This window comes from Ovis canadensis, chromosome 2 (genome assembly GCF_042477335.2).
Source record: "Ovis canadensis isolate MfBH-ARS-UI-01 breed Bighorn chromosome 2, ARS-UI_OviCan_v2, whole genome shotgun sequence".
NCBI lineage: Eukaryota > Metazoa > Chordata > Mammalia > Artiodactyla > Bovidae > Ovis > Ovis canadensis.
The window spans coordinates 148,830,219-148,850,558 of NC_091246.1; the positions used below are offsets into that span (position 1 = coordinate 148,830,219).

A 20,340-nucleotide genomic window follows, 5' to 3' on the forward strand; every position below is an offset into this window, starting at 1 on the left:
CAGGTGATTTGAGGAGTCTGGAAGATTGCACACCAATGTTGGGATTAAGGCATTTAGAGGATTATAGATCAGCAACCTATATGAAGACAAGAATTTCCTTTGAAGAAATTTGAAAAAGGAAGTTTGAACATAGTTAAGTTAAATAGAAATCAGTAAGAAAAAAACAGAGAGGGTAATCGCCATATAACTCTCTATAAGATGACAAAAAAATGGAATCTCAGCTCAGTTCTCTTTTCTCTGGAGCCAAAACTTACTCTCCTTTGCTCCCACTTTTTTTTTTCTTTTTGTTTTTAACTAATTTTTATTGGAATATAGTTGCTTTACAATGTTGTATGTTTTTCTACTGTACAGCCAAGTGAATCAGCTATACATATATTCCCACTTTTTAAAATTTCTTTTGGATTTCTTTTTCTTCTCATTTAGGTCTTCCCTGGTAGCTCAGCAGTGAAGAATCTGCCTTTCATGCAGAAGATGCAGGTTCGATCCCTGGGTCAGGAAGATCCCCTGGAGAAGAAAATGGCAACCCACTCTAGTATTCTTTCTGAAAAAACCATGGACAGAGGAGCCTGGCAGGCTACAATCCATGGGGTCGCAAGAAGTGGAGTGAAGTCACTCAGTCATGTCCGACTCTTTGCGACCCCATGGACAGTAGCCTACCAGGTTCCTCCATCCATGGGATTTTCCAGGCAAGAATACTGGAGTGGGCTGCCATTTCCTTCTCCAGGGGACCTTCCCAACCCAGGGATCGAACCCAGTTCTCCTGCATTGCAGACAGACGCTTTACCGTCTGAGCCACCAGGAGTGCCTAAACCACCACCATTCATTTAAGTCACCGCAGAACACTGAGTGGGGCTCCCTGAGCAGTACAGTGTTTTTGTATTAGTTACCTATATTATACAGAGTAGGGTATGTATGTCGATCCCAGTCTCTCAGTTCATCCCACTCCCCTTTCCCTCCTTGATGTCCATGTATTTGTTCTCTATGTGTGTCTCTATTTCTGTTTTGCAAATAAGATCACTGATACCATCTTTCTAGATTTCACATATGTGTTATACAATATTTTTTTCTGACTTATTTCATGCTGTATGACAGTCTCCAGGTTTATCTGTGTCTCTACAAATGACCCAATTCCATCCCATTCTATGGCTGAGTAATATTCCATTTTATGTATGTATTATAACTTCTTTATCCATTTTGCTGTTGATGGACATTTAGGTTGTTTGCATGCCCTAGCTATTGTAAATAGTGCTGCAGTTGAACATTGGGGTTCATGTGTCTTTTTGAATTATAGTTTTTCTCTGGTTATATCCCTAATAGTGGGATTTCTGGGTCATATGGTAGTTCCATTTTTAGTTTTTGAAAGAACCTCCATAATGTTCTCCATAGTGGCTATGCCAATTTACATTCCCACCAACAGTGCAAAAGTGTTCTCTTTTCTCAACACCCTCTCCAGCACTTATTGTTTGTAGATTTTTTATGATGGCCATTTTGACTGGTGTAAGGTTATCAACTACACTCATTGTAGTTTTGATTTGCCTTTCTGTAATAATTAGTGCTGTTGAGCATCTTTTCATGTGTAAAAATATGGAACCCTTCATGAATTTGTGTGTCGTCCTTGCAAAGGGGTGATGCTAATCTCTGTATCAGTCCAGTTGCAGTATACTTGCTGCTGAAGTGAGCTATCTTTTTTTTTTTTCCCATTCCTAGCCATTTTGTTTTACCCTTGAATTTTGCATTTCATTTTTAACTTTCCTTCCACTCATGGGTTATGTGAAAATATTTCCACAGTTGTATTCTCAGCTTGTTCAGAGTTTTTGATGTGTACATGCATGCTAAGTCATTTTAGGTATGTCCAACTCTTTGTGACCCTATGGACTATAGCCCACTAAGCTCCTCTGTCCATGGAGTTCTTCAGGCAAGAATACTGGAGTGGGTTGCCGTGCCCTCCTCCAGGGGATCGTTCCAGCCCAGGGACTGAACCCACATCTCTTACATCTCCTGCATCGGAAGGCAGATTCTTATTACTGGTGCCACCTGGGAAGCGCCTTTGATGCATGTAGAAGGTAATCCAAAAAATGGAAAAATTGTGTAGAGTGAGTGCAGAGAAAAAGAGGGCTAGCTGGGCAGTCAGGCAAAGAAAAGGAAATTTATTAGAGGGAAACAAGGTGACTAGCCCTTAAGGAGAACCAGCATCCTCTTTCTGATAGGGTCTTTCTTATACTCCACCAATGAAAAATTCTCTGAAGGGATGGTTAATTTTTAGCCTGTAGCTGAGTCCTGCGGTCACATAGCCAGAGGTCTGGCATCCAGTGGTCTTGTAGCCTTGAGAAGGTAGGTGCCAGCAGGAAAACAGAATGTCATTTGGGCAATTTGGTCTGTCTCAAGGGTCACTGTGACTTTATCCTTTGTTTGTGAGGTCAACATAATGAGGGATTTTTAACAATAAGCCCCCATTTAAGCCTTATCAGATTGTTAACATGACTTCGGTTCTTTTCAAAATGTAGCCCACAAACCTCCTTGAGTTCTCTTGAAACCTTTTAGGGAGTCCCTCAGGGCAAAAGTATTTCAGAATAATAAAAAGAACATTTTTTTTGCCTTTTTCACTGTATTGATTATTGCACTTAGGGTCAAAAGCAATTAAAACTCTTAGCCTTAACAATGATCAAAACAGTGGCACCAAACTGTACTTGTGGTCACTGTATTCTTCACTACCATTCACCCCCAGTAAAAACAAGTAAGTAAATATATATGTAAAATTAAAAACCAGATTTACTGCAAAAATATCTTTGATGAAGCAGGAAAAAGTATTAACTCTTATTTCACCTAGACACATAAATAAGTGCACTTGTTTTTTTTTAATGTTATGTGTGCTGAAATGGGAAGTATGCATACAAAATAGTTCCCACAAACAAAAGTGTGATGATGGTTGACCCAAAAAAATAATAAATAAAACACTTGTGCAATTACTTTGAGTTGCTAGCTGAATTAGCTGATTTTCTATGAACACCATTTTTACTTGAAAGAATGACTGACAAATTGAGGTTATTTAGAATTGGATATCTGGCAGATGACTTTCTGAAATTGAGTGAAATGAGCCTGTCATTTCAAGAAAAAATAATTTACTATATTTGTTACCAAGGACAACATTTGAATATCTGAGAGAAAAATTAGAATTTTGGAAAACTTTTATCTCCACCATAAGTTCAACAGCTTCTCAAAACAAAGAATTTCTGATGTGATGAATGATGGTGTTCACATTTCAAAGGTCTGCATAACTCAGTCAAGCAATATTTTACAAATGAGCAGTGGATAATGATACAAAATCACACACAGATAATAGATCCATTCAAAGTGCAAGATAAACCAACAGATTTTAATGTAGCACAATACAAGTTCATTGTTACATCTTCAGATTCTATTTATCTAGTTTTGCTAAACTTTCAAAGAAGACTATTTCTAAGACTCTATTATTGAATATGTATTGAAATATATATTGTTGATGTTAAGTCGCTCAGTTGTGTCCAACTCTTTGCTACCGCCATGGACTGCAGCACACCAGGCTTCCCTTCCTTTACTATCTCCCAGAGCTTGCTCAAACTCATGTCCATTGAATCAGTGATCCATCCAACCGTCTCATCCTCTGTCATCCCCTTCTCCTGCCTTCTGTCTTTCCCAGCATCAGGGTCTTTTCCAAGGAGTCAGTTCTTCATATCAGGTGGCCAAAGTATTGGAGCTTGAGCTTTAACATCAGTCCTTCCAATGAATATTCAGGGTTGACTTCCTTTAGGATTGACTAGTTTGATCTTGCTATACAAGGGATTCTCAAGTCTTCTTTAGCACCACGATTCAAAATTATAAATTCTTCAGTGCTTAGCCTTCTTTATGGTCCTGCTCTCACATCCACACATGACTACTGAAGACCATAGCTTTGACTAGATGGACCTTTGTTGGCAAAGTAGTATCTCTGCTTTTAATATATATTCAATATATTGAATGTATATTGAAAAGGCTGTTGAAAAATTTAAACTCCATATACATGTGAGGCCAGATTTTCATCATCCGAAATGTTGAAGGTATAATAGATTGAATGCAGAAGCAGATTTAAGAATCTAGACATTAAGCCAAAATTAAATAGATTTGAAAATTTATAAAATAAGACAATAAAATAATTAAAATAAAATAACTTTTAAAAATAAATTTAAAAACTCAGTAGATTTTCTTTTAGAGCTATGATTATTTTTCACCTAAAATATTATTTTAACATATTATTCTTACTGATATTTATAAATTAATTTTTTAATGATTTCTCTTTTAATCTCCAATATAGTAAAATGTTAGTATAAAGTTATGACCCACCTAGACAGCATATTAAAAAGCAGAGACATTACTTTGTCAACAAAGGTCCATCTAGTCAAGGCTATGGTTTTTCCAGTCATGTATGAGAGTTGGACTGTGAAGAAAGCTGAGAGCCAAAGAATTGATGCTTTTGAACTGTGGTGTTGGAGAAGACTCTTGAGAGTCCCTTGGACTGCAAGGAGATCCAACCAGTCCATTCTAAAGGAAATCAATCCTGGGTGTTCATTGCAGGGACTGATGTTGGAGCTGAAACTCTTACTTTGGCCACCTGATGGGAAGAACTGACTCATTTGAAAAGACCCTGATGCTGGGAAAGATTGAGGGTGGGAAGAGAAGGGGACAACAGAGGATAAGATGGTGGGATGGCATCACTGACTCAATGGACATGGGTTTGGGTAGACTCCGGGAGTTAATGATGGATGGGGACACCTGACGTGCTGAGGTTCATGGGGTCACAAAGAGTTGGACATGACTGAGTGACTGAACTATATAAGCAAAAGCTTTCGGAGGTCCTCAATAATATTAATAATACAAAGAGGTCCTGAGATCAAAAGTTTATATGACAAGGATGAATTTGATAATTCTTCTTCTATGGTAAATACATTTATATCTTTTACATTATGGACATGTCTTAGTTGAAACTACTATAATGCAGGTAACTGAGTCCGGGAAGTTATGCTGAATAAGGAAAATATTTATTACATTATACTAGTGTGTTTTTCATTACTGTGATATGAGCTGCATATATCATCAGTTTAACTCAGTAAGTTCTAATAAATGTAAGACGTGTTGGAAAGCAAAGCAGAGATTACAAAAGATAAATATTCTTATACTCTTGTTTGGATTTTCAACATCTCTCAACTAAAACAATGTAAAATTTTTCTATTGGTCTTTTTTCATATACCCACCTTTCCTACTTAAACCTCCCTCCCCTCCACACAAGTAACCTTTCAAACAGGCACATCAAGTCTCCACTGTTTAAAAGTATTAGTGACATCCAGGGATAAAAGCTCAGTTTATTCAGGATGACTGGCTCCTGTGAGCTGTTGGATTTGTCTCTTCTCTGTGGTCTATCTACTCTACCATGTGCCCCCGAGATATACTGCATTGCTATGCATATCTGAACTGTTTTTGTCTCCTGGCCTTTGCTGCTGCTGCGTTTTCTGCCTGAAAAGTCATGATCTCTTCTTCCCTCAAGAATGACTCATTTCCTTTCTGTGCTATGGCTGTGCCTGGAACAGACTTCCATCATAGCAACCACTGCACTTTATTGTGCTTATTTTTTGGCTTCCTTTTCATGTGCTGTACCTTCTCTGCAACACATTTCAGCCTATTCTCTGATGTAACAAGATCATCACCATTACCTAGTTCATTTGGGGGCACCTAAGTACTCAATAGGGGTTTCCCAGGTGGTGTTAGTGGTAAAAGATCCCAATCTGCCTCCCAATGCAGGAGACACAAGAGACGCAGGTTCAGTTCCTGAGTGGGGAAGATCCCCTGGAGGAGGAAATTGGCAACCCACTCCAGTATTCTTGCCTAAAGAGTTCCGTGGAGAAGAGAAGCCTGGTAGACTATAGTCCATGGGGTCGCGAAGGGTGGACACAACCGAGAAACTGAGCATACACAGACACACACACACAGACACACACAGATACACACACACACAGACACACACACACAGACACACACACACCCTATCTCAGCAGTAAAGAACATGCCTGCAATGCAGGAGACACAGGAGAAGCAGGTTCGATTCCTGGGTCAAGAAGATCCCCTGGAGTAGGAAATGGCGACCCACTACAGTATTCTTGCCAGGAAATCCCATGGACACAGGAGCCTGGAAAATGAGACAAAACAAAAACATTTCAGGGAAATCTTTATTACCTGACAATTCTATACTTTAAATAATGTTTCCATAAATACATTTATTGGTAAAACTATACTTCAGTTCAGTTGCTCAGTCGTGTCCGACTCAAGCACATAATAATCTTAATATTTTTGTGCAAATTCCAAACTCCTATCACAGAGTCCATATATGCTATGATTAAACACTGTTTTTCAAAGTAACTCTGAATTTTTTTCTTATTGTTAACTTTAGTTAAAAATGACTTTATTTAATTCAGAGAAATTTTATTACTTCCTATTTAATATGTTGGAGTTGTATTTTGTTTTTTGCTTCAGTCAAATTTTTTAAAAAAATTATCCAAGGATTATCCTCTTTTAGTTATAAAAATTAGTAAAGTTATTATAGAAAAACATAGAATATTTTAAAAGTATAAAGATTATAATATTCATATCTTATAATCTTTTGTGTGATTTTTTTGCCCACAAGATATATTGCTTTTGACACTGTAATATTTTCTTCTAAATAATTTTCATTTCTTTTGTTTTGGGGGAATTTTTTTGCTGTTTCTTAGGATTCCTATGGTGTTTGCAATTTTTTATCTATCAGGTGTTATATGTCAAACATTTTTTTCATGCTGTCAGAAATTTTTTAAAAAGATCATTTTAATGGCTCCATAGTATTCCATCACAGTTTTACTTTAATTATTCCAACAATTATGGAAATGTTTCTAATTGGATAATTACTTTTGAGGTAAACTTTAACACATTAAAATATCATGCATTTTAGAGTTCTATTAATAATCATCAGATCTTTTGTTGTATAAAATAGAGCCAAAAAACAGAATTCCCACATTGCCTGTGTAATGTACACAGGATGAAAGTTCAGTCAACCAACACATGCAGGGCAAACAATTTCAGGTGTGTGGTTTCATGCAGTAGGCTCCTTAGCTTTCACCTTTGGTTGTTCTGGGTCTGTGCTGAGGGTAGAGCTTGAAATAGGTTGGTTCACTATTCTTATTCACTCTTCCTCTCACAGTTTGTTCAGAATATATCCTTTTGTGTTCATTTTCTCACATTTTCCCCTACTTTCAGAAATAGAGACAAAATAACCTAAATATTAACATGGAACAAAAGTTACACAAAAGCTGTTGCACCGTTTGCTTTTTTTTTTTCTTTACCACTTTCCAGTAGCATATAACACTCTTCTTAGATATTCAGATACAGTTTTAAAGAGACTTAAAGTTCCCATTAAAATATGTCTTTAACAAGTGTATTGAATAATATGAGACTTGAAAGGGAAGTAAAGAAATGGTAATCATTTTACAGTTCTCATTTATCCTTCAATTATGTGTGCATGCTAAGTTGCTTCAGTTGTGTCCAACTCCTTGTGATCCCATGGACTATAGCCCACAAGGCTCCTCTGTCCATGGGATTTTCCAGGCAAGAATACTGGAGTGGGTTGCCTTTTCCTCCTGCAGGGGAGCTTCCCGAGTCAGGGATCCAACCTTCAACTCCTGGGTCTCCAGCATTGCAGGTGGATTCTTTACCACTGAGCCACTGAGGAAGCCTACATAGTACCTTAATCTAATCCATTTTCAGATGCACCAGTTTAATACTATTTTACTGGGAGGTACCTGAATATATTTCAGTATTCCTGCAGCTCCCTTTGGAGGTTTCTGCTTTTATGATTATTATCTTCCTGCCAATGTACTACCTCTCTTATTTCTCTTACATTGGCAGGCAGATTCTTTACCACTAGCACCATGTGGGAAGCCCTTCAATTATATGTAGTTATAGGTTTGATATTGTTAGCAGAGAATCTGGTTGAGACCCCTCCTCCTGTTAGCCTTGGTTCTTGGTAAGGATGCAAAGAAGAATCTGAGGTCTTACCTGTTGCACGAGAATTTATTGAAGATAAAGGAAGAGGGAACATCTCAAAAAAGAGGTGGGACAGGTCAAGGGAAGCAATGACCCTGGAGGGCTGAGGTGTAGAGTTTTTAAGGCAAGCTTATTGGCATAATCCATGGGGTCCATTGGCTGAGGTTATATAATAAGAGGTTCTACTGTACACATCCTTCACATAGTTCAGTCTGTTATAATTAGATGTATCTACTCATGGGATATTTATGAACAGTTAATGAGCCCAATGGCTGCCAAAGTTTACGTAAGTACATGACAGTGTGAGGTGTGCACATGTGCCAGAGGGGGGAAGGTCCCTACAGTCAGCCAGTGGAGGGTTTTTCTGATCCCCTGACTATTTTGGAGTACCTTTGGGGGCTTTGTGGAACAGGGCTGATAAATAGCTTGGTGGGATTAGGCGGCCATTGGATGTTTAGCTGATGGGGCCACCTCTTGTTGCTCATGGCTGACTTCCTGCCTAACAATATTATCTAAGAAAGGATCATTCATATCCTCCATTATGTGGAAGAATCACATTAGATCCCCAAACCAGGGTAACATTACAGTGTTAAAAACAATTTATGTTTTCATTTTGTCTTGAAGTCTAGTAATTTATACCCTCTAGTAATAAATCTCAGTGTATACATCTAATTCTCAGAGCATGATCTATACATCAGAGCTTTGAAAGAGGTTGTTATTTTCAAGGCCAGTCAAAATGACCTAAGAAAATTTTCTTTCTTCTCCTGAATTTGGCAGTGGTAATAGACAAGTGGCTTCTCTGGTAGCTCAGTGGTCAAAAATCCGCCTACCAAAGCAGGAGTCTCGGGTTCAATTTCTGGGTTGGGAAGACCCCTGGGAAAAGAAAATGGGAACCCACTCCAGTATTCTTGTCTGGGAAATCCCATGGAAAAAGAAGCCTGGTGGCTACAATCCATGAGGTCATAAAGAGTCAGACATGACTTAGCAACTAAACAGTAGACAAGTAGTCACCTTCTTTCTTCTTAGCATAACTCTGATTCTGTGTAGGTACCACCCTCCTCAGGACATTGAAGGGTCATGAGAAACTGGTCTGTCTCAGTTCTCCACCCAGTTCTAGGAGTGGGCTAATGATCCTAGGGGTGACCTCATTCCCATCATCAATGATTGATTTAGCAATAGACTCGTTATGTCATATTAACTAATGAAATATAGAATGTCTACCATGGGGCTTCTAGAAAAACTCACTGCTCTCCTAAGAAAAAGCCACAAGATGGTATTTTTCCTCTGGTGTTGCCTCTCTGGATGTAACACCTTTCGCTATTGCAGACCACCTTACTCAACCATCACTGAAGGTGGTAGAATAGAGGCTTGAACAGAGCTTGGCTTCTTAGGGGAAATTATTGAATGAGCCAACCCTGAAACCTCTTCTATGGACTTTCTTAGTTTAAGCCATCAGTTCAGTTCAGTTGCTCAGTCATGTCCGACTCTTCATGACCCCAAGGACTATAGCATGCCAAGCCTCCCTGTCCATCACTAAACCCCAGAGTTTACTCAAACTCATGTCCATTGAGTCAGTGATGTCATCCAACCATCTCATCTTCTGTCGTCCCCTTCTCCTCCCACATTCAATCTTTCCCAGCATCAGTGTCTTTTTAAATGAATCAACTCTTCACATCAGGTGGCCAAAGTTCAAGCCATCTTGAAGCCAAAAACTCATTAACCAAAATCAAAAAATTAACAAAAGGAGTGAAATGCTTGGCATATAAAATGTAATGTTACATATTACTACCTAGAATTATTTAAAATTATAGTAAGTTGAGTCCATATCATATTTATGATGAATATATATACTGATTGCTCAATCTGGTAGACAAATGCAGGAAACATTGACCAATAACACTGTCTAAACATTGTAAACACTAAATGTTTTAGCATTCATAGTTACTGGGCCTTGGAGTAGAGCAGTCAGGAAGTTGGTCAGCAAGAAATAATTTTCTCAGTCATTCATCCACTTATTATTCACTCACTTTACAAATATGGGTTGAGAGCCTACTATGTATAACACTAGGTTTCAAGATACCATCTTTTAAGTACTTGAATTCTAAGAATATAAGCTGGCTATATAAAAAAAAATTTTTTTAACAGAATTTATCGCTTCTTTGAGATTCTGAATATATTGCATACCATCTCTAAACCTCAGCATTACTGATCTTAATAAAATCAATATTCTTATCTATGTATACTATTTCAATGCAAATGCAGTACTGTGACTTGACTGGTCATAATGGGATTCAAAATTTCAGTTTAAATTGGGAACAAAGATTTTTCTCTATTGCAATGCCAAACATAACACCAAAGGTAATTAGTTGACATTCCATGAGGAATAATCACTTTTGACTTTAGGCAAAAAGAAAATTATGTAAAGAAATACAGTAATAATTCAAATATTACAGTCATTATTTCTATAAAATTCTTCTTGAATTCCTTTAGAGGAGTAAAGCATAAAGAAATGATCAAGGCATTCTGATTCATAAACAGAAAAGAAAGAGAGTCAGTAATTATCACTGTTTACATGATTATCATTGTGGCATGAGTTTCTTTTAAATTCAGTATTTTTAGTATATTTATAGAGTTGTGCAACCATTACTACAACTTAATTTTAGAACACTTCCATTGAGCTGAAAAGAAACATAATGCGCATCTGTATTCACTCCCCACTTGCATTGTCAGTCCTAGGCAAACACCATTTAGTTTCTGCCTCCATACATTTGCATTTTCTAGACATTTCATATGAATTTGAATAATGCATTATGTTATTTTCTGTGTCTTGCTTCTTAACATTATATCTCTGCTGTTCACCCATATTGAGGCATGTATCAGTACTATTATTTTTAATTGCTCAGTAATATTTCATTGTATGCATATACCATATTTGTTTATTCATTCACCAGTTAATGGACATGTGGGAAGTTTCTACCTTTTGGCTACTAAGATAAGACTGCTCTGAATATTCCCATACAGGTTTTTGTATGCATGTGTGTTTCCATTTCCCTTTCTTGCTTTGGGGTAAAATTACTAGGTCATACAATATACCAATGCTTAACATTGTGAGAAACTACCAAAGTGTTCTCCAAAATGTCTGTACCATTTCATATTCCTGCCAGCAATATACGAGGGTTCCAGTTTTTCTACATCCTCAACACCGCTTGATTTCATCTGTCTTTCTTATTATACCCGTTCTAGTAGATGTGATGTGGTATCTCATTGTGATTTTGATTTGCCTTTCCCTCATGGATAATGATTGCTGAACATCATTTGGTGTGCTTATTGATTCAGGTATCTACTTTGAGCAAATATGTATCCAAATCCTGTGCTTATTTTTACACTGGGTTTTTGTCTTTTTATTATTGACTTGTAAGAGGTTTTTAAAAATATTCTGCATATAATTCCTTATCTGCTATGTAATTTGCAAATAATTTCTTCTGTTCTTTGGCTTGTATTTATTTTCTTAATGGTGCCTTTTGAACTAAAAATCACTTTTATGCAGTGCAATTTATCAATTTTTTTTCTTTGATTGCTTGTGCTTTTGGTGTTATACCTAAGAAATCATTACCTCACCTAAGGTCATGACGAATTACTTGTATTTCTCAAACAATTTTATTGTTTTAGCTCTAACATTTATATCTATGATTCATCTTGAATTAATTTTTGTATGATGTTATACATAGTCCCAAATTCTTCCTTTTGCCTATGGGTGTCTAGTTTTTCCAGCACCAAATGTTGAAAAAAATTAATTCTTTCCCCATCAAATTGTCTTGGTGTCTTTTTCAAAAATCAGTTGGCCAGCATCTTATTAGTTGCTAATCAAAAGCTAAATTGATAAAAATTTTTATCAAAGTAATGTTCTTGTCTTATTCAAGAATGAATCAGAATAAAAGCCTTTGATACTTTATAAATATCAGATGTCTAAATATTAAGGAAACTATATGGTTACTTTATGAGACCTTATACTATAAAATGTTCTGAAAAAAATGTTCTGTGTTTTAGGTCTTTATTTTTGCTGTAGGCTTTGAATTTTTAACTATTGTGTTTTATCTCTCAGTCTTGGGAGATGGCATTGTTATTCCAAGTATAATATTTTATTGATGAATGCAGCAATTATTGTGTGCCTTTCACAAGTGTGCACTTTGCACATTATAGTGAAAAATGCAAACATGGATGCTATTCTCGAGGTGTTTATGTATTAAGACAGAAAATAAGACATTCACAGGTAAATATAATAAGAGTTAAAAGTTGGCAAGTGATGTGAGAATTGCCAATAAATGCTTATGGGAATTTAAAGATGACTTGCTATTTATTTTTGAGAAGCACCAGTGGATAAGAGATTAACAGTCTATGTGACAGCGAATTTAGCTCTCCATTGGCCTATAAAAGTGGTTAAGGAGATTACAAAAAATAAGCATCAAGTATCTGATTGATGAATATAAATAGCTATCAAGAAGTATCACCTATGGAAAAAAATTATGAATAATTATCATTGTACATGACATGCTAGTTATCAGTTTGTTGTCTCTTAGCTCTAAGTTCACCATTTGGAACCTAGACAGCTATAGGGCTTTTTAAGCATTAGTTCTTTGTCAGTGAAAATGTTAGTCAACCAGTCCATATCTGACTCTTTGGAACCCCATGTACTCTAGTCTGCTAGGCTCCTCTGTCCATGGGATTCTCCAGGACAGAGAATCCTGGAAGAGGGTAGCCATTATCCTTCTCCAGGGCATCTTCCTAACCCAGGGATCAAACCCGGGTCTCCCACGTTGCAGGCATGTTCTTTACTATCTGAGCCACTAGGGAAGGCTTTTGTCAGGGAAGCTTCATCAGTAGAGGTACTAAAAGGAACATTGCTTAAGGAAGGGCTGCTCTCCCTGCTATGTTTTGTTTTTACTTGCTCCTGGTGCACTGTCTATTAGGGATGTGTGTGTATGGTGACATGTAGTGATATTCTGCCGCAGCCTAGGTGGGGCAGCCCTTGGTGACTTCAGAACCCAGATAAGGGCAGTGACCACTTTGCCGCAGCCCTCCTAACCAGAGACCTCTTGCTCCTTGACTCCCAGAGTAGTGCCCCACTCCTGAGGGCCCATCTTTAAGACCAAACTTGGGTGACTGGGTTCTGAAGTGTTGTTCCTGCTTGCCTGACAGTTATGACCCAGCACTGGCCTGAACACCCCCACAATCTATGCTGCTGTACAGCTACCCCTTGTCCAGTGAGCTCTGAAACACCGCCTTAAGAAGGGCAACACTTCTCTGTCTTTCTTTCTATCTCCCTCAGCCCTAGCATTCCCTTTCGACTTTTCTTACATCTTTTTATTTACTCAGCCATAATAACTTAATAATCCTTCATATTGAAGTCTTCCTGTTTAAATTTACATGTGGTTTCTATCACTTGGTTGGATCCCCAATTAGTACCTATTGCTATAAAATCTTTTGCTCAGTTAATATTATTGATTTTTCCAGTTCTTCAGTTTAGAGTGATAAAGGGTTAATTTCACATCATTATCTTGGGCTTCCCTGCTGGCTCGGTGGTAAAGAATCCTAATTTCTACATAGAAATTATAGAAAAATTTCTATATTTCCTGTATTTGTATATTTCTCAAAGGATTATAATCCTACAAATTATATATATAATATATAATTATATAATTAAATCATATGTAATTAATGTAAATTAATGATATTATATAATTATTACCCTGATATAATTTTTAAAGAATTGGAGCTGACATATTAGAAAATAACAAGTAAAATATTATATAGAAGATTATACCAGTTATTTTGGGATATTGCATTTTTAAAACTATCTCTAGGGGCTTCCCAGGTGGCTCAGACAGTAAAGAATCTGCCTGCAATGCAGGAGACCCAGCTTCGATCCCTGGGTTGGGAAGATCCCCTGGAGGAGGAAATGACAACCCATGGAGAATCCCATAGACAGAGGAGCCTGGCAGATGGCAGCCTTTGGGGTTGCAAAAACTTGAACATGACTTAGCAACTGAGCAGACACATCCCTAGAAAAGAATTAGAGACGTGTGACATATTTCCTCACATGGCATCGTGGAAGGTGACTTTTTAACTAGTAAATATTGACTGTGGTCTAGCATCCCATTCACAAATAAAAATTAGGCATTCATTTACTGAGTCAAGTGTCGTTGATCCTATTCCCAGTTCAAGTACTTGGTTTCATATTGAGTTACCCATATAATAGATTTTGTAGGAATTGATTATTTGGGCCAAAGAAATAGAAAGAGGGAGATTTAAACTATTGTCAAATTTTGTCTTTAAATTAGCAAAGTTATAAAAAAGTATAATACAACTCCTAAGTCTTAAAGTGAGGTTGTGTTTTGTTTGTTTTTTTTTTTCAAAAACATTGATTTAGTTAAATACAGTAAGATTATTTCACCATTTGTTGTACTTCTTAAAACTCAAATATTTCTTATTTATATCACTGTTCTAAATTTCAGTCAATATTTTCTTTACTTTAAACATATATGCCAAATTAAAGATTGGCCAGCCAGATTGCTATGTAGATTGCTATGGCTAATGTAGTCATTCTCATCTTGAATATTAATATAATATAATTTTATTACTATTTTATGTAATGTGCCAATATAAATCTTTTGAAATGTCAGTATTCTAAAATATAGAAGTAGGAAAGAAGTTTGTTTGGCAAATAACTTTAATATTTAGTTTTTGGCCAATTTAACCAATTTAGTTGATGGCTCTTGTAACTAGAGAAAGATAAAATAAGGTTTTTCTTTCAAGTAGCTTTAATTAGTAAAAGATTTACAAATCTCACATTCATATTACTAACTCAAAAGATGCAATTCTCTAATATTAATCTCAGTGCACACCCACACATATACATATATATATATGTTTCTTGAAAATCCTTAAATATTCATTGGAGAAGAAAATAATCTAAGCAGCATAACATGGAGTTATTTTTAGAAATATTTGTGTGCAATCTGCATTGTTTAGATTTTCTTATCAAATGCATATATAACAATTCTCAAGAAATATGTGTACTCCATGTATCTGGATACAAGTTTTCCAATTCTCCAAACATCTAGAACTTAACCTAAAATTGAGTTGAATATATAGGCTTTTGAACATTCCAAATATCTTTTCATATCTTTTGCTTCAAATTGAAGTCTAGATAAACTCAAATATAAATTTTTCAAAATAGATTCCTATTTAAAGCAGATCTTTTAAACCTGGCATTGGAAAGATCAAATTAATAGCGACTAGAAGATGAAATAGAGATGGAGATATACAGAATTAGGCATTCTCATCAAGGTAAGAAGGACTTTCCTGGATGGCTCAGTGGATAAAGAATCTTCCTGCAATGCAGGAGACCAGAGACCCAGGAAATGTGGGTTTGATCCCTGGGTCGGCAAGATCCCTGGAGAAGGGAATGGCAACCCACCCCAGTATTCTTGTTTGAAAAATCCCATGGACAGAGAGTCCAGCGGGCTACAGTCCAAAGGGTCTCAAACAGTCCAACATGACTAAGCAACAGAGTGAATGCTCCATGTGCGCGCGCACACACACACACACACACACACATCTAGGTAAAAAGGGGAAGAAAGAACTTAAACATTAAAACAAAGCATACCTACCATATATTTATAAAGTCGTAAATAAAAACTGTATAATATTTTTAGATTTCCAGCAGAAATGGTGAATGCATACAGTATTTTGCAAATTCCGTGAAAGGGCACATTTGAGATGTTTGAGAAAAATGATTAAAGAATTTTAGGACCTTTATCTTAACTCAATATCTTGAGACAGCCTAAAAAGTGAGAAAGTAAAACATAAAAACCATACATATATTGAAATTGATAGTCACCTAGAGTAACACAGATAAAAATAAAGCCTGTGAGTAGAGACTGTGTCCGATCAATTTAATTTCCTTTGTGACAAAGTAAAAAGTCATGTTGATTAAGAGAAAAATAATAAATATCACTTATCTGTGCTTTGGGGATGCTTTCATATATCTGTACTTCATCTTTTTTTATGATCTTTTATTATTAACTCCCAACTTTCATGTAAGAATTATGAAGGACCACCAAATGAAAGAAGGTGAACTTTCACTGTCTGTTGAGAGTAACAATACACTTTTTCAAAAAAGGCATCTGTGAAAGAATTTATATTTTGTTTTATCATGTATATAATTACATAATTGAAAGAGATTATGATATGAATGTGTACATGGCATGTATTCAGCATGAATCAAAAGCCAGAGTGGGCATTACAGATTTTAGAACCTCTAGAATAACTCTGAGCCTGATTTCTTGAAATTATTGGTTTATTAATTTAGTTTAATTTAAAATTAATTGTTAAGTGTTCAAGTGATTCAGGATGGTTAACAATGATTTCATGATTTCATGCAGAAATATACTAATTACACCATTGAAATCAACCCAGAGATTATTACTATTTAATAACTTTTCACTGACCTCAATGTTGAAATTGGGAATTAGAGTATAAATGGTATATAATAAATCATATTAATAGCTCTGAGGGATTCAAGAATAGAACACAGGATAAACTTGAAACTTTTAGAAGCTGACAGACTCTTAAGTTCAACCAAGGTTAGATTTTGAATCAAGAACAAACTGTTAAGCATAAACATCATAAGATGTCAGGAAAACTAGTCACGAGTTGGTGGAATCAAGACCCTTATGTTTAACAAGAAGTCAGTAAGTGTTTCTGATTAATAGTAGGAAGAGGATCATAGGATGTTTTTATATGTAAAGATTGGTTTTATTGTTTCATCCCTTTTTATAAATGTCGAATTGACTTGTGCAGATACAGGCTAAATGAACACAGATACCCTATTACTGAAACAATTTGTAAAGAAAATTATACAAAAGTTAGGAATCGTCTTTTATTGCTGTTGTTGCCGTTTAGTTGCTAAGTCATGTCCTACTTTTTGCGACCCCATGGACAGTAGCCCATCAGGCCCTTCTGTCCATGGGATTTTCCAGACAAGAATACTGGAGTGGGTTGCCATTTCCTTCTCCAGGGGATCTTCATAACCCAGGAATTATCTTTATGCTATTTTTAATTACTATTATTCCTTTAGAGTCTCTGAGCAGCTCAGTGAATTTGGGAAGAAATTGGAAAGGAGCAGGTGAACAATGCAAATAATTACATAGTATCAATTATAGGGCCTTAAAAGATTGAAAATTTTTCAGATTGGAAAAGAGAGCACTGAAGGGAGAGGTGATAACTGTTTTCAAATGTATGTAGGTTTGTTGCAAGGAGAGTATGTAATTGTATCTTTTTTAATCTCTGTAAAAAGATAAATTACTGGCAATGGGCATAAATGGTAGCAAGAGAACTTCATGTTTTTTTTTTCTTCTTCTTCCAAAAGTGATTTGATCTGACTTAAAAAATCAAATACAGTATAAATCAAAATAATAAAGACCAAACAAGCTAAAAGGAGTGGTGAATCTGATGTTCCAAAACCCAGAAAAGATATGACTTCTACTTGGTTCTGAACTTAACTTTGTGCTTCTAGCATTAACTAGCTAACGGGAAAGCATGGAGGGTCATGGGTTACATAAATAGACCCCATTGTCCACACAAGAAAGTTAATGAAGGGGACACACTGGAGATCTCTGCTATCCCTGGATCATCTAGCATGTAACTGGGCATGGTTGTAGTTTAATAGTTTCTTCGGTTGATTAATTGATTGCTTGCTATTTAGTGATCTGTTGTTGTTGCTGAATTCCGTTCTACCATATGCCTGCCACTGTATGTCTGTCGTTGTTCAGTCAGAGTCATGTCCAACTCTTCGCAACTCCGTGGACTGCAGCACTCCAGGCTTCCCTGTCCCTCACCATCTCCTGGAGATTGCCCAAGTTCGTGTCCATTGAATTTGTGATGCCATCCAACCATTTTACTCTCTGTTGCCCTCTTCTCCTCCTGCCTTCAATCTTTCAGAGCATCAGGGTCTTTTCGAATGAGTTGGCTGTTGGCATAAGGTAACCAAAGCATTGGACCTTCAGCTTCAGCATCAGTTCTTCCCATGAGTATTCAGGGTTGATTTCCTTTAAGATTGATTGGTTTGATCTCCTTGCAGTCCAAGGGACACTCAAGAGTCTTCTCCAGCACAACAGTTCGAAACCATCAATTCTTCAGCACTCTGCCTTTTTTATGGTCCTGCTCTCATATCCATACAAGACTACTGAAAACACCTTAACCTTGATTGTATGGACCTTTGTCAGCAAAGTGATGTCTTTGGTTTTTAACATACTCTCTAGGTTTATCAAACCTGCCAAGAGGCAATCTTCTAATCTCAAGGCTGCAACTGTCATACGGGTCAACTGTATGTCTATGCCAACTAATTAGAAATTTCTGGTATTTTTATCACATGCAACTTACTTTCTGCATTTGGCCCTACTTTGTAACATCTAAAACACTAGCTATTTTTATACTAGGATTTTTTGAATTTTGAGGTGCAAAACATTCTGAACGTTTCTTACTTCTGCCAAAAAATTATATAATAACGTACAAAACTGACTATATGTGGAAAATAAATTCAGCTCAATTGAATATTCTGGGCACAACTTAGTATCACCTACACAAAAACTTATTCTGGCAGATGTTCTGCAAGGTCTAAATTGGTCATTTTAAAGGACACTTTCAACACTCGATTCATTAAGTGACATAGAGACTCCCTTTGCAGGTAACCCCTTCTGACAGATCCATCAGGAGACAGTCTCCTTAAAATCAGTCATTCTCCATGTGCCATTCTTTTCTTTCTTTTAAAATGTGGAGGGTATAGTAACAGTGGCTGCCCTTCTCCATTCTTTATAACACAGAGTTCTGATATCCCAAGTAGCTGCTTGTTCAAGTGCTTGAAATTATGTTAGACCATTTTTTGAGAAAGATTTGGCCTGGAGGGATTCCTTGAGTCTACTTTTAAGGAAAGTTAGGATGACTCAATTTCTCAGTGAGAAAACATATTGTAATGATGATAAATGTTTCTAACCAAATATCAGCCCTGCTGCCTGAATTTCTGGTTTTATAACAAGAGCATTGAACTATGAAACAGTAGACCCAGATTTCAATTTCAGACTTTCACAAACCATCTGACTGGAGCTAGTCACTCCATTATCTGTGGTACCTAACTTTATTGAACCTTCATTTTCTCCTTTACAAGGTAGACAGTTAAAATTTTAAGAATCTGTTATGTACAAAGTGTCCTTACATTTTTAACGGGGGGAAAGGGGAGGTGTCAGGGAATGCTTGTTTCCAAGGCATAAAAGCACATTCAAGTCAGTACAGATCAAATGGGTTATTTATTGGAAATCTCACAGACCAAAACACAGCTAAGACGTAAGGAGACTAAACTGAACTGAGAAGTGGGAAGCCACGTCTCAGCAGCTCCCTCTGGCTCACTGCATGCTTGCTTCTTATCTCTGCTGCCCTGTCTTTTATGCTTTGCTGCTGTCCTCTGCTTGCTCAGGGCCGGAGAGCGCTTCCCAGACTCAACCCTGGGTCACTGCGTTCAGGTGCTTATAGTGTTCTGACTCACTCAGTCTCACTCCAATCTAATCATTCTCCGAAAGGAGAACCCTATTGGCTCAGATAAGCTTGTGGATTGGTTCCACTGTGATCTGTGTCCTCATTTCACCTACCAGGCTGTGGCCCCTGGAAGGGATGGGAAAGTCAGGTGGTGCAAACCTGGTCCCTTAGGTTCATCTTTCAGCCCTGGTTGCACATGGGGCTGAGTAAGCACCCCAAGTAGTATTATAAGAATTAATTACATTTAACAAATGATGAAACTGAACTGAGGGAAGTCAAAAAACTATTTTAAATGTCAGTTTACTAAGGGTTAGAGCCAAAATCTGAACCAAGATATCCTCTTTGAGTTCAGTGATCTCACTCCAAAACTTTCATGGTTGACAGAATAAACCTCCAGGTCAGAAGTGACCATTCCACTATTTAAATTATTGAATCATGGATTCCTCTCTAATCAATAAACTGATACTTGCATGAATTAATTTAATTCCTTAGGTATCAAATACTTGATTTTGATATTTATAAAGTATGCCTTACCTAGTTTATTCATCTAGACCAGTGTTTATCAACATGTGCCCATTGATTAAATATAAACCCCCTATCTTAATCACCTGAACAGGTGGTTTAAAAACAGATTCCAGGCCCAACTTCAGATCTCTGAAACAAAAATACTTG

At 36.7% G+C, this 20,340-nt stretch overlaps 1 protein-coding gene and 1 non-coding gene across 2 annotated transcripts in view; one reads left to right on the top strand and one right to left on the bottom strand.

The window, feature by feature from the left end:
- The window catches only part of SCN1A (sodium voltage-gated channel alpha subunit 1), a 146,505-nt gene that overhangs the window by 9,256 nt on the left and 116,909 nt on the right, over positions 1–20,340 (top strand). The gene's annotated exons all lie outside the window — the stretch shown is intronic.
- Positions 1,579–1,682, bottom strand: LOC138434852 (U6 spliceosomal RNA). The gene has a single exon (XR_011254920.1). It is a non-coding gene; the product is annotated as a U6 spliceosomal RNA (small nuclear RNA).